This window comes from Dermochelys coriacea, chromosome 2 (genome assembly GCF_009764565.3).
Source record: "Dermochelys coriacea isolate rDerCor1 chromosome 2, rDerCor1.pri.v4, whole genome shotgun sequence".
Classification (NCBI taxonomy): Eukaryota; Metazoa; Chordata; order Testudines; family Dermochelyidae; genus Dermochelys; species Dermochelys coriacea.
Genome location: NC_050069.1, coordinates 24262516 through 24278195, shown reverse-complemented (window position 1 = coordinate 24278195; position 15680 = coordinate 24262516).

Sequence of the window (15680 nt, the reverse complement as noted above, 5' to 3'; positions counted from 1 at the left end):
AAATCAGGATGGGGGTGGGAGGTAATAGTATAAGACAAAGCCCCAAATATCGGGACTGTCCCTATAAAATTGGGAACTGGTCACCCTAAATACAGAGTACATACAATATTTGCTTTTTATTAAGATTTCTCTTTCTCTCTCACTCTCTGCTTTTCCTCAGGCTCTCCTTCTGTATTTGTTTTTTCCCCTCTGCTTTATTTTTCATCTTATTTTTTTCCTTTCCTCCCGCCACCCTCTTTCCCATCTCTGCTCCTATTTGAAAAGTTTCAGAATGCCAACCAGATCATTTTAGAACTAAAGGCAAAATTTTGAACCCACCATGTTTGAATGGATTCAAAATCGGGCAAAACAGGCTCACGCTTTCCCAATTATTCAATATTGCTGATAAAATTAATGATAACAAGTAATACCTTATAAATCAAAGGGAACAAAATGGAGTGATCAGATGTGACATCAGTCTGGAGGCAGCATTCATTTAGGCCTTGTCCATACAAAGACAATTAATCCATTAGTGGATTCTCCCAGTGCTGGTCTAGCATTGGTGCAACTCTATCAACACTAAAAATGTCAGGAGCACTTGTGCAGAAGAGGCACTTGCATTTGCATCCTTGTGCTAGCTAGACCTGCTCTGAGTGCAGTTAGATGAAACAGTGGTTACAACCCCATTGACCAATAAACCCGGGGGCCCCGAGCTTCAGGAGGATGCAGGGTCCAGGCAGATCCATCCCATCCATAGGACTGACTGGGGCAACTGCCACAGGTCCTGCACTTTGGGGGGTCCCATGCTTTGGGGGGCCCCAGCCCGCCCCTGCTCTGCCCCCTCCCCACCCCCATTCTGCCTCTTGCCCAAAGCCCTCACACTCGTCCTGCCTCTTTCCGGCTTTTGCCCCTTCCCCCGGGAGCCGGCGGGGTGGAGCGGGGTGGTCTTGGGATGGGTCGCCTGCTTCTGCTGGCACCAGGCTCCCCCGCTAATCCCCCAGGCCACCTTGGAACCCCCTGAAGCGCGGGGCCCCCACAAAGTGTGGTAAGCCCAAACATTGGTGGAGCCGGGCCCACGTTCCTAAATATTGGTGGAGCATGGATACCCCAGGGCCATATAACTCGCCACCTATGAGTACATGTTAGTTTGTGTAAAGATTAAAATGGTCTGCTCCATTTTCTAACAGAAGCTCAAGTTGCCTCAGACTCAGGAATGAGTGCAGACTTTTCAAACTGGGTTTATACAGGTGAAAAGGTACTGGCAAACATTTCTTCCTACCCCTTTGCTTCAGCTCATTACTGACTTTTTTCCAGCTCTGTAGTGTTCAACCCCCCTCACCCCCCCCCCAGCCCATAGTGTCAGTGAGAAAAGAAATTGCTGAAATCTGAGCTCTGTGTGTGTCTGGCTAAAGAAGATGAGGGATGAGAAGAGGAGGTGGTAATTAAACCCTCCCCCATATTTATTCCTGCAAGGCAATTGTCTTTGAACAGCACTTCAGCCTGGGAGACTTTCAAAGTTCAAAGCAAATTCAGAGCTGGTGTCATTCTGGTGCCTTAATCTAATCACAGTGTCCCCCTTTGATTTAAAAAATCCACTTGGGAGGTAGCAAATAGCTAACAGGCCCCTTTTTCAGCCACAGAAAGACGATTTTATTTATTTCTACATTTTCCATGTTTTAATGCAGAATTTTAGGCACATCAGGAACATTGCTTCATAAAGCGATTGAACCCAGAAACATCTTTAAAACAATTCAAGTTCCTGAAAGAGCATGGACGAAACCTATTTTTTATTTAAATCTCTCTTTTAAAAAATATTTGTAACCTGTTCTGGCTTTGTCCACGCTGAAGCTCAGTCTACACTACGGATTTGGAGGGAAGCATTCACCACTGCTGTTGAGGCTTTGGAAAGAGGTTCTCTCCAGATGAAAGTTTGATTCAAGAATATAATCAGAACATGGCTACGGTCCCATCTACACTAAAAACAAAACAAGCTGGATTCTAGCTAGAGCTGGTCCAAACTTTTCTGCCAGAACATTTTTCATTTGAAAATGCCAATTCAATGAAATCAAAGCATTCTGCAAGAACATGCCAATTTAAGTGAAAATTGAAATGAAGAATTCAATGTTTCGTTTCAAAACAACTTTTCATTTCAAACACTTTTAGATTTTCAATTATAATAGAACAGACCAGGATCTGACATGCCTATTAAGTGAGATTGAGGTGGTTATAAATACTTTTCCCTCAGCAAAGATGCAAAGCATCAAATATTGGCTGATTTTGAACAAGGACTACAGAAAAACGTAGGTGAGATGAATTCCTGTTGCCAAGAAGAACATGTGATCATGCATAAAGCCCTCAAAGAAATAGGGCAACTACTGGGAGATGATGCGCAAGGGAATTTGCCCCTTTGTAACAAATTGGAAAAATATAACATTAGTATGTATCTCAGGAGGGGTTTTTGTATAAGCTGCTTTATACAGAATCCGGTGGAAGCTGACAAATGACTATGAGAACAGCAACCTGGCTTTTATCCACACTAGTCCTGCACAGAGGATATTTCATCATTCCATGTAACATGCCCCATCTAGAAAAGTGGGATGAGCATTCTTTTCTTGTATTTTGACAATCTGAATGAATGTAGTTGGCTTTTCCAAATCAGATGTTTGTTCAGTTCTAGAGGTTATCAACAAAGCTAAAATGTTGACAGCCAGGAAATAGCCAACCAGAGAGTCACATGAAATGTCATCAGTTTTAATTTACCCACGTTGTTACAATCACAGCTTCTACTTCTGGTAAAGCATAGGATGCTGTCATTTTGAAGAGGCATGGGGCTTGTTCTGTTTGTTTTCTTTTTGTGTTTTTGCATAATTTTTAACCTTCTAAAACCACATGAGAAGGAACATGTGACTTTGTAGTGGTGTCTTGAATCCCTCAGCATTTTTTGTATTGGTCAGTTTACAGACACTTTAGATGCTATGGTCTACTAAATAACCTCAGACTACATGGTATCACACCAATACCCGCAACAGAGGAAATTGGTATTAATCACAGAATAAAAGGTTATATGATTGAGTCTCCATACTTTTTGGTTTCCGTTCACAAAAGCCAAATGAATGAACAGGGTCAGGATATCAAAGCAGTTTCTGAGTTACATTTCAAATATATAAAGCCCAAGGAACAGATGCGAATTTGGCCAGATTTAAATTTGGCTGGTCTCTGTGACTCCATGTCCAAGTTGTGGGCCCTATTCCCTAAAATGACCAGCAAAACTATGATCTGCAATTACCGCCGAAGATTAGGCAATTCTTTGATGCTTAATGTAGTTTGTGTCTGTGGCTGGTGATCAAGGAAAACTAACTCTAGGATTTTTATCAACACAGTTTTTCTGTTAAAAGTTAAAATATTTTTAAGAGAAAATGTAGTTTTACAGACTCATGCTGGAAAATATGTCATACTCTCTTCAGTATTTTATACAGTTTCCAAGAGTATACTTACCTAAAAGCTAAATCCTGCTCTCATATAAACTGATATGTATCTGGAAGAACTCCAATGTATCAGTTCCACTGGAGTTGCTCTGGATTTACATTGACGTACATGAGGTTAGAATTTGGCCCTAAAGAGTTGGGAAGAGGAGAATACCCAGTGACTGCCACTGACCAAATCCTGCTGCCTCTTCCTGCAGAACACTTTACACTCCGGCCTTTTCTTTCTGTCCGTCTGGACTTCAACAAGACACCTATATTTCAGAAACCAACGTGGTAGCCATAATAGAGGGCTGAGAGGCACTTCTAGACTTTCTACATTCATGCGCACATGTGCTGCTACACCTAGAACTTTTATCTACATGTGGAAACTTTCCCAATACCCTATTCTCTAGCAATAGCACCTGGAAACTCTGGTGGTTCTGCTGCCATTTTTTGCCTTTAAACAATACTTCAGGGAGAATAGGGTTCCTCAGACCTCACTGAGCTCTAGGTGTTCACAGATTCATAGCAGGGATGTGCAAATGTCAGCCATTCTGTTCACTCAGGGTTGGTAATCTTTACTATGACCTTATTCTCCTGGGTCACACCTTGGGGGTATTACTTTGAGTTCTAACTTCAAATGAAAAGCCAGCTAAACACAGAGCAGAGGGTGCATAGAAGCCTCCCTGATCATCCTACTGTAAATTTACCAAGTGAATGCACGGCCATCATAGACCAGCAGCATGGTTCCAAAAGTGTGGTCCATGGAACACTGGTGGTCCATGGAACTCTTGTTAGAGATCCATAGACAGCTGGAAGGTCACTTTGTTCTATCTTTTCCTCCTTGTTTTCAGCTGTTTCTACAGGTCTTCAAACTCTTTGTTGCAACATCTCAATATTTTATATGGTCAAAGGAATATTTTATAGAAGTTTTGACTATCTGCATATTCAAACCATGCTACTTTGCTCTCTGCAGTGTCCTTTTTAAATAATTAGAACATCACCAAGGTCATGCCACATACAGCTGTAACTCAGCAATAGTGCCTAAGTGCATTACATAAATGTTTGAATTAGCAGGGTCAGTGAAATTAGCAATGTTAGCATATGCGGTGATAACTGGACTTCAGAGCTAACTCTCAGTCAGATGGGAAGGTGTCATGTCTTCGAGGTGCTAGTGTTTCACATGTCTTCAAGGTGCTAGTGTTTCAGGCTGTCTGGCTGCAGACTCAGTAGGGTAACAGGGGGCATCAGTTCGCAACCTGCAGGTTTGTCTTCACAACCACAAGGGGCAAACATTTCTGTCTTGCGTTCTGGCCAAAACAACAAAATCTATAGGCAGATCCTAAATTATTGAAATTTGGCAGTTTTCTGCCCCAGTAGACTTTTATTGTCCCTGTTTCTCCAAGATTCCTGATACCAATCATCATCCTTCCTAGTTAGTTTCATTATCTGAGGACTATGACAATTCCTCTGCTGGGAAACCCAGCTACAAGGCAATTCTTTGATTACACATGGTTTGCTCTTTCCTGGGCATTTATTTATGTAGCCTTCTATAAATATAAAACAAACAGCCACACACCCCATAGGTGCCCATTATGTGCACTAGGGTAGCGGTTCTCAACCAGAGATTTGAGGCCAGGAGCAGGTTTCAGGGGCTCTGCCAAAATAAATCAGAGAGCAGGGCTCCCTGGGGCCCAGGTCAGAAAGCTGAAGCCTGAGCAACTTAACTTCCCAGGGCCCCCTGTGGGGTAGAGCCCCAGGCAGTAGCCTTGCTTACTACCCCCTAGTGCCAGCCCTGGCTTTTAATCTACTAGATATGAGAAAAACAGTTATGGCAGAGGTGGACTGTGGAATTTGTATAGTATGTTGGGGGGGGGGTTCAGAAAGAAAAAAGGTTGAGAACCCCTGCACTAGGGGCCATCCCATACATTAAAATACACAATAGAACCTACACAAAAGGTCTGGTCATCTGCCTAGACACATGTATCCGTCAGCTAATATGAAGATAATAAAATAAACCCAAGCCTCTTCCCAAAAGACTGGGAATAAAGGTGCCATTTGCAGCCTGCCCAGAAATTTAACACATCCAGGTTCTGGTGCACAAAGGTGTTGAGTGAGTCCTATGTCTACAGTGCAAAAAAAAAAAAAAAAAGGTGTGTTCTTAAGTCAGGTTAGTGAATGCTGGGTAAAATAGCAGTGAAGTGATGGCTGCCCTACAGGCTTGAACTCAAACAGCTAACCTGAGCTAACTATTGTCTTCACTGCTATTTTAACCCAAGTCATGTCTTCACTGCTATTTTAACCCAAGTAAGTTAATGTCAGTTGAAAATAGACTTCTTTCTTTCTTTTCTTTCTTGTACAGTAGACATACCCTAATGCCCAGGAACCCTCCCAGAGAACCTTGTGTATAATGAGGGAGGTCCAGTTTGAGCACCGCTGCCTATCACAACTGTGGTAGAAAAAACTCAACAGAACATATGTTTGGGGGATGGGGTGTGTGTGAAAAGTAATTGTGTTGAATTTATGTTAAGTGTGGGATACTAAGGGAGAAGGCAGGAGTGTTGGCATTAAGAATAACTGACCCGCTCCCCTTCCCTCAGTGAGGGTCCATGATAATTTTGTCCTTTGCTTCAGTGGGCACAGGACTGGATGCAAAGCATCAGCTTTAACTTGCAGGGCTGCACTTAAAACAATGGGTAATGATGGCTTGTTAATTATAAACTTTCAATGTAGATTTCAGGTTTGGATAACATTAGAAGAGCAATCAGAGCTGCTGTGGATGAGAAATTTGCACATTCTCACCAAAGGTTTCAGAGTAGCAGCCCTGTTAGTCTGTATTAGCAAAAAAAAAAAAAAGGAGTACTTGTGGTACCTTAGAGACTAACAAATTTATTTGAGCATAAGCTTTCGTGAGCATCCGATGAAGTGAGCTGTAGCTCACGAAAGCTTATGCTCAAATAAATTTGTTAGTCTCTAAGGTGCCACAAGTACTCCTTTTTTTATTCTCACCAAAGCAATTCATCAGAGTGCTCAGCTGCCTAGCATGAAAGCCATATTTTCCCCAAGTAGCTTACACTTCTCTTCTTCTGGGTTTTTTGGGTTTTTTTTTGGCTTCTTGATGGGTTGCCAGGGATATCGTTAAATTCACAGATTAATTAATACTAAAATACCAAGCTCTTACATAGCCCTTGTCATCAGTAGATCTCAAAGCACTTTATAAAGGAGGTGAGTAATGTTTTCTTTAAGGCTGGAGTCACTGAGACACAGAGAGGTGACGGGACAGGTCCAAGGCCAGTTAGCAGGCCAATGGCAGTGCTAGGAACAGAACCCAGCTCTCCGGAGTTCCAGTCCAGTGCTCCATCTCCTGTGCAACATTGCTTTGGAACAGGCCCCTGAGGAGTGTGAAATTTTCCTGAAATTTCATGCTCTTGCTACCACCAGTGCAGCTCCCCCAGTGGTAGGATTAGGGGAAGCACTAGCACAGATAAGCATCAGCAGCTACCAATGATGTAAGTATCATGTTCTCTAGATCTGATCCGAGCAGGGTTAGATAACACAGTGGCTCAAAATACTTGTGGCTCATTTACGTTAGTACCGAGACCCTTCTGCACATCCTGTGCAGCTGCAAACCCCACTCCAGAGCCTGGCAGCTGCACCACAATGCCATCCAGAACTGCCTGGTGAAAGCCATCGCACTGTGCCTGAGGGAGGTTGCTGTGAACTGTGCCATCCCCGGCACTGACAGCCAGCTGAGACCTGACGTCGTTGTCACTGACAAGGCCCAGAAAAAGATCATCCTCATCGACGTCACGGTCGACTTTGAGAACAGGACCCCGGCCTTTTGTGAAGCCTGAGCTCGTAAGCTGGAAAAATATGCCCCCCGCTGACACCCTGAGGGCAACGGGCTATGGGGTGCAGATGGACACCCTGATTGTCGCAGCCCTGGGCGCCTGGGACCCCTGCAACAAGAGTGTGCTGCGGGATCAGTCAACGCTACACATGGCTCCTGCGGCGCCTCATGGTCTCAGACACCGTCCGATGGTCCAGGGACATCTACATCAAACACATCACCAGACACCGACAGTACAAGGAGGCGTGAGCTGGAACAACATCATGCTTCGACTACAAGAATGGGACTGAGAGACTTTGTCCATTGGACTATATGAACTGGAACCATAAACTCACTGAACATTAAATCTCACCAATGAGGGTCAATCCATCCTCATCATCGTATCCACTCATTGTACTCCACACCTGAACATAGCCATTATATGAACAACATACCCTCATAACTCAATGTCTGTACTTTGACCCTTCAACCTTTTACCCCCAATCGGGGATATAGCAGATAATGTATTCCTTATGCCACCCGGTCTTAAACCGAACTTCGCACCCCCTTGAGAATCTGTACGTTATTCCCTGATAACCAGAAACTTCTATGCTTAAACTCTGTCCTGTTCACTTTTTTTAAACATCATCTTAATAAAATTTTTAATTCTCCCTATTGCTGCCATGGAGGGAGCTGCATCAAAGGTAGCAATGGGGAGAAAGGGGTCTTGTGTAGACACAACCAATGGGAGTTTTGCCTGAGTGAGGAGTTCAGGATGCCATTGCCACTGATTTCAGTGCGATCTGGATTTATTTGATCTAGTGCCTTGTCTACAAATTAAACGGTTTCAATCTGAGTAGCCTTGTCTGCATGAGGGCATGTTGGCAGAATGACAGTAGAATACCTGGAACACATGCTGCCACATAGAGAAGTGCTTTCAATGGTGCAGAGACATTCACACCACTGCTGAGGCTACAGTTTCTATGGGCAAGCCTAAGCATTATGTCAGCTATCACCATATCCCTCTGCACCATTGCAGTGCCAGGGTAGACAGCAAACACTTCTGTAGTAGCTGCAATGATTCAATCAGCCCTAGATTTTAAGGTCAGAAGGGACCATTAAATCATCTAGTTTGACATCTTGTATGTAATAGGCCACAGAATTTCATCCAGTTACCCATTAGTGAGCCCAATCACTTTCATTTGACTTATTCATCTCTTCCAGAAAGGCATCCAGTCTTGAACTGTAGACTTCAAGAAATGGAGACTTTACCCTTTCCATTAGTCATTTGTGCCAATAAGAACAGCCATACTGGGTCAGACCAAAGGTCCACCTAGTCCAGTGTCCTGTCTTCCGACAGTGGCCAATACCCTCACAGTACAAATTTGTGCCTTGTTTCTAATGTGAATTTGTTTGGTTTTAACTTCCAGCCATTGCTTCTTGTAGTGCCTTTCTCTGCTGCACTGAAGAGCCCTTTGGAACCTGATATTTTTCTTCCTGTGAAGGTGCCTGTACACTGTAATCTGGCCAACTAGTGTAAGTAAGTGAGAGTAAGTGAGTACATTTGATTTTGCACTATATAGGGCAGTGGCCTGGAAGTCAGGAGACCTGGGTTTTGTTCCCAGGTATGCTGCTGCATGACCCTTGGCAAGTCTCTGGCCTGGAGCCTGGCTGTTTTCTCTCCCACTTTTGTCCATCATTTCTGTTAGGTCTGTAAACTCTTTAGGGCTTGTCTTTCACTATGCTTTTTGTACAGTACTAATCCAAAGCTGTTATCTTCGTCACCCCACCTGCATCCTGGGATGGACCTTTTAGATGCTACTGTACTACAAATAAACAGTAATAATAGTGGTTTCAGAGAGTTACATGCTTTTGTTAAATAATTTCCAAATTTCTTTTTTCCAGAATGTAAGCAAATCAAACCCATTCAGTAAAAGTCATTTGGACTCCCCCTACCCCTCCATCTCATTATAAATGCCATGTACTCATGAGCCCTATAGTCCAGGCCATGATATCATTAAATACCCAATCTCACCACATAACTAGATTTCACAAACATTGCTAAGTTTTTTGGGAGTGAGGCTGTCCTTACCAAAATGCTTCAGCAGCGTCTCATGCCTTAACAAGATTCCCATCTTATTCTATCAATCCAATGCAAACTAAATGTTAACATGCTACACTATTTTCCCCTGCCATCCTTACACTTTATAAATAGATATCTTTACTCTGGAATGCTAGATGCCATACACGCTCCTGGAGGCTTTTGGGTTTCCTCATTCAGTACATTACATTTTTAAAAATCCCTATAGCTTAAAATCTCCCATGCTGATAATAGACACATCACTTCTCTGTCTGGGAATTAGAAGCTGGTTATTTCCAGAGCCAACCTCATTCCTCTCCCATGGCAGATGCTTCCTTTCCATGGGCTAGATTGTGCAACCCTTACTTGTGTTGGCGAGCATTAACTCACAGGAATAGTCCCATTGGCTTCAAAGGATTTATTCACATGAATAAGTGCTCATGAATGTTAGTAAGGGTTACACAATTGGACTCTATGTCCATTTATGAAAAATGGATTATTTTGGAAGATCAGTAAATGGTCTTGGGTAAACAACTATAGTGATTAATTGGTTAACTTGTGTTCTACTAATGTGGTTAAAATCTCATTGCAGGAAAGAAAATTCACAGACAAGAGCTACTGTAGATGCTAATTTATAAAATAAAGACCAAGTCTGGATGAATAAACAGAAAGATACTTCATCTTTCTAATCTGGTTAACATTTGACTGTAAATGAGAAAAGATTAATTCATCTTATGACTGGAAAAATTGATAATATAGTTCCTATTTTTAAGAAACGGGAAAAACATGATCCAGGAAACTACAGGCCTGTTAGTTTAACCTCAATTGTATGCAAGGTCTTGGAACAAATTTTGAAAGAGAAAGTAGTCAAGGCCAGAGAGATGAATGGTAATTGGGATTAAATGCAACATGGTTTTACAAAAGGTAAATTGTGCCAGACCAATCTGATCTCCTTTTTGGAGAAGATAACTGATTTTTTTACAGAAGGAAATGCGGTAGATCTAATCTACCTGGATTTCAATAAGGCATTTGATATAGTTACACATGGTAAATTATTAGTTAAAGTGGAGAAGATGGGGATTAATATGAGACTTGAAAAATGGATAAGAAATTGGTTAAGGGGAGCCTACAAAGGGTCATACTGAAAGGTGAACTATCAGGCTGGAGGGAGGTTACTCCTTGAGTTCCTCAGGGATCAGTCTTGGGACCAACCTTATTTAACATTTTTGTTAGTGACCTTGGTACAAAAAGTGGGAGTGTGCTAAAAAAAATTGTAGATGACACAAAGTTTGGAAATATTGACAATATAGAGGAGGGCTGGAAAAACATACAAGATGATCTGGACGACTTTGTAAACAGGAGTAATAGAAATGGGATGACATTTAATAGTGCAAAGTGCAAGGTCATGCATTTAGGGACTAACAACAAGAATTTTTGCTCTGAGCTGGGGATGTATCAGTTGGAAGTAATAGAGGAGGAGAAAGACTTGGGTGTAATGATCACAAGATGACTACGACCCACCAATATGATAAAGCTATGAAAAAGGCTAATGCAGTCCTAGGATGCATCAGGTGAGGTATTTGCAGTAGAGAAAGCCAGGTGTTATAAACTGGCCATCAACAAGTTTAGGCTTGAAATTAGATGAATGTTTCTAACCATCAGAGGAGTGAAGTTCTGGAACAGCCTTCTAAAGGGGAGTAGTGGGGGCAAAATACCTAACTGACTTCAAGACTGAGCTTGATAAGTTTATGGAGGCAATGGTATGATGTGACTGCCTACAATGGTATGTAGCTGATCTGTGACTGCTAGCAGCAAATATCTCCAATGGCCAGTGATGGGACACTAGCTGGGGAGGGCTCTGAATTACTACAGAGAATTCTCGCCCATACACTCAGGGTCTAACTGATCACCATATTTGGGGTCAGGAAGGAATTTTCCCTCAAGTGAGATTGGTAAAGCTCTTGGGGGGTTTTCACCTTCCTCTGCAGCATGAGGCATGGGTCTCTTACAGGTTTAAACTAGTATAAATGGGGGATTCTCTGTAACATGAAGTCTTTAAATCATGATTTAAGGACTTCAGTAACTCTGCCAGAGGTTAGGGGTCTATTACAGGAGTTGGTGGTTGAGTTTCTGTGGCCTCCAATGTGCAGGAGGTCAGACTAGATGATCATGATGATCCCATCTGATGAGTCTATAAATCAATAGTACTGGTGTGAAATTTTTTAAATTGCTCCCCAAAGATGTTTCTTGTGTTCAAATTAATCATGATTTCCCACTAAAGACAGTAAATCTCAACCTACTTCTTGCTGATGAGAAATTATTAGTTATAGTAGCAATGAGATATTGTTTAAGATATTCCAGCTTTTCAGATTTTGACTAAAAGGCAATATAGATCTAGAGGCTAGCACTCTGAATCCCAGAGTGGAATTTAGGAGAGCTGAATTCTAGTCCTGCCACTGGCCAGGTTGGTGACCTTGGGCAAGTTGCATCTTCTTGCTACCTCAGTGTCCCCAGCTGTGAAATAGGGATTATGATACTGACCTCCTTTGTAAAGCACTTTCAGATCTATTGATGAAAAGTCCTAGGTATTAGTTCTAAGAGCCAAGTATTAATTATAATTAATTATCATTAATCATTATCAATATTAATGATTAATGATTAATTATTATTATTATACCTAAAATGATGGAAGGGACCCTAATTGTGATTGACTTATGAAGTTGTGAACCAAATCAAAGCCCTGATGATCCAAAGCCCATTGTTGTCAATGGGAGTCTATCATATGATTCCCCCCCCCCCCCGAATGTTTCCTTGGGATTTTTCTGAGAAAATTCAGTTTTGACTTTATTGGGGGTCAAACCATTTAAACAGAACAGTAGACCATGGTTCCAGCAAAACATACCTCCAGGTCTGTCAGACCCATAAGAGGGTTTTGGAAATGGAAGTAGGGCCTGAAATAGAGCGGGTAAGAATGGGATGAAACTGAGGAAGCTCACAGGAACATAGTACTCTGGGGTAATGGAGAAGGCAAGGGCCAAATAACTTGACTGGAGATCATGGAGAGAGTGAGTGGTTGGATGACTTTATCGAGGTGCATTTAGCAGGAACAGGTGAATTTGTTGTGGAGTCTTGGAGAGGGCTGTTGGAGTTTAGGAGAATCACAGAAAAAAGGGCTCAATTCCTCACCTAGTGTAAATCACATCTGAGGACTTGGCCCAGAAGGCAGTTGGAAGATGAAAAGGGAAAAGCAGGGTTTTGTTTGCAACCTGACAATGTGCCTGGGGATGATGGGAGTTAGTGAGTGGATGGGGGAGTCCCTCATCTGAACACTAATAGAGGTTCGGTCCAAGATCCTCAACAGAATTTAGGTGTCTAACTCCCATTAATTTTCCTTTGATGATATGGGCCTTGGTGTTACTGCTTTCCCAGCCCTAGTAAATTGGAAGTGCTCTTAAGGTTTGATTCTGCACTATTTAAGTCAATAGGAGTTTTTCCATTGACTTGAATGGTAGCTGATGTAGCCCTTAATGGGCGAACTTACCATACACTATTGTTTCTCAGCTAGACATTAATTCTTTGTAAAGCCGTTGACACGTTTGGACAAAAAAGTTTAATTGCATGTATGCTTAATCATCAATAACAATTTCTAAATATTTAGTTTACTGCACTGCAGTCTTTTGTTCTCACTGAAAGTTTCAATTTACAGTAAGCAGACTCACTAAGAGGCATGCACAATCATGGCCTCTGAGATTGCAGTGCAAATGTGGAGAATCTGATCACAAATAATCAAATCTGTCATTCCCAGTGACCAGAACCTGTATGAATGACAAGGAAACTCCCTATTATTTCTGTGGGTTCACTGATGAGACTGGACAATTTCTTTTTCTTTAAGGGAAAAAAAGATGACAGCATTTTTTTTCAAGATGGATTACTGATATCAACCTAAATTAAATGGCAGTAACTTTTAGAATTATTATCACAAATTAACAATGAAAAAGAAAACAAACCCAAGACAAGGAAAGTGGATAGAAAAATACATCTCCCAATAAACTGAAACACTGTACAGTAGAAAAATGTGGCTAGTGTCAGATCCTCAGATTAATCATGATGATATCCTTTGGGCTGGGACATCCATGTCACTCCTTGGGGTTTGTCTACACAGTGCCTGGCAAAGCACATTAGAGCTGTGTATAATTTGTAAAGTGCTCTAATATGCTTCACTATACGTGTCCCATGTAGCCACTAAAAAGTACATAGTTCACATTAAAGTAGTCTGGTTGGAGACAGTTTGCAACAGGATTGATTTCATTATTCTTAAACCATTTTTGATAGATGATAGACAAGGTGGGTGATGTAATAACTTTTAATGGACCATCTTCTGTTGGTGAAAGATACAAGCTTTCAACCTTACACAAAGTTTTTCAGGTCACCTCTAGATGATGTCTATCAAGTCTAGTCTTGAGTATCTGCAGCAAAGGTGATTTCACAACTTCCCTTGATGGATTTTCCCACTTTCTATCTTCTAACAGATTCAAAACTTTCCTAGTATAGATAGCTGTATAGATGTAATATATGCAGACTCTTGTAAGGCATTCAACATTTGTATAAATGCTCTGGAATTAAATAAAGAATCATTGCTAATAACATTTTTGGCTGACAACAGATAGGTAGAGTGGTAAGTAGTGATGAGGACAGGCAGTCATATAGAGTGATCTGGATCATTTGGTAAGCAGGGCCCATTCAAACAAAATGTGATTGATACAGCCAAATGTACGGACATATATTAAGGCTAATTTGCAAACAGAAAAAAAGGGTTAAGCTAATCAGATAAAGAGCTTGTTAGGTATATTTTGTCCAACTCCAGTAAGGACTGGATCAGGACCACCATCTATTCATTGCAGCCAAGATTTGTTTTTAAAATCAGCACTTTGCTCCTTATTTGTATCTCTCTGGAAATATACAAAAAGAAATGCAAACATTTGCCTCCAAATGCATGTGGAATCTCTTGTTGAAGTCAATGGGAGATGGCCATGCTCATCAGAAGGAAAGGAGTCAGTGAAATTGATCACATAAGAAATGTGAGAAACAAGCTATGAACCATCTATCAGTCCCTAAACAAATATACACATTATCCAACATAGGCTTCCTGGTGTGCAATGTGTATAAACAGAATATTTCATGAAGTCAAGAATTTAGATTTTCACCTTTCCTTGGATTCATTTTTCAATATGCCTTGATTTTTGTCTTGCTATCTATGGCAGATCATTAATTAGCATCAGCAATTCAGGTGCTTTCTGTAAGCTCTCTCATTCTTATGGTATGTCTATACTAGAAACTAGGGGTTTGATTCTCAGCTTTCATATATGTGGTTACGCTAACTCGATGAGAGGAGTACAAGTATAAAGAGTAGTGTAGCCAGGGTAGCACAGGGAGTGGCAGCAATGACATGGCTTAGCCATGCCAAGCATGAACCCGCCTGAACCCCGTGGGTATGTACGCGACACAGTTAAGCCGTGCCACCACTGCCCAAGCTACCGAGGCTACACTATTTATACTCACTCTAGCTCTCATTGAGGTACTATGAGTGTGTCTCCTTGAGCTGGAAATCACACCCCTAGCTTCTAGTGTAGCCATACAGGACAGGAGTTTCCTAGGATTGAAGAAAGCTGGCATTGTCTGTTGTCAGTTTTGCTGAGGGGACTGAAGCAGATGTTTATCTTTTCAACATAGACAGCTCATGCCTCCCCATACGGGAGGGCACTATGTAAAGGGGAGGACATGTGACCACCCGACGTCTCCTCCCCAGTCCTAGTCCCAGCCTGGGGCTGCCACGATCTCTGGGCCTCATGTAACCTGTGTGTGTGGTGGGGGACGGGAGGCTCTGTCCTTCTTCGGCCACACCTCTCTCCCTGGCAGCTGGGCCCAGGTGGGGAGTGGGACAGAGCCGCTTCTCATGCAGCTGAAACTGGCCACAGTGCAGCAGCTGCCTGTGAGACAGCCTGGCTGGGAGGCAGTGGCGGCCCGGTTCTTGTCCCGCTTGGCTGCTGGGGACAGCGGCCAAGCAGGGCTGGCTCCGGGTACCAGCCTTTCAAGCAGGTGCTTGGGGCGGCAATCTACAAGAGGCGGCAGTCCCCAGCAGCCCAGCCGGGACAGGGAGAGGGGCACCACTGCCTCCCAGCCAGGCAAGCGTTTCCGTGGTGGTGGCAATTCTGCGGCAGCCTCTATCTTCACCCGCCCGCAGCAGCAAATCGGCGGCAGCTCCCATCTTCAACCGCTTGCGGCGGTGGCAATTCGGCGGCAGTTCTCATCTCTTCAGCCTCTCGTGGCG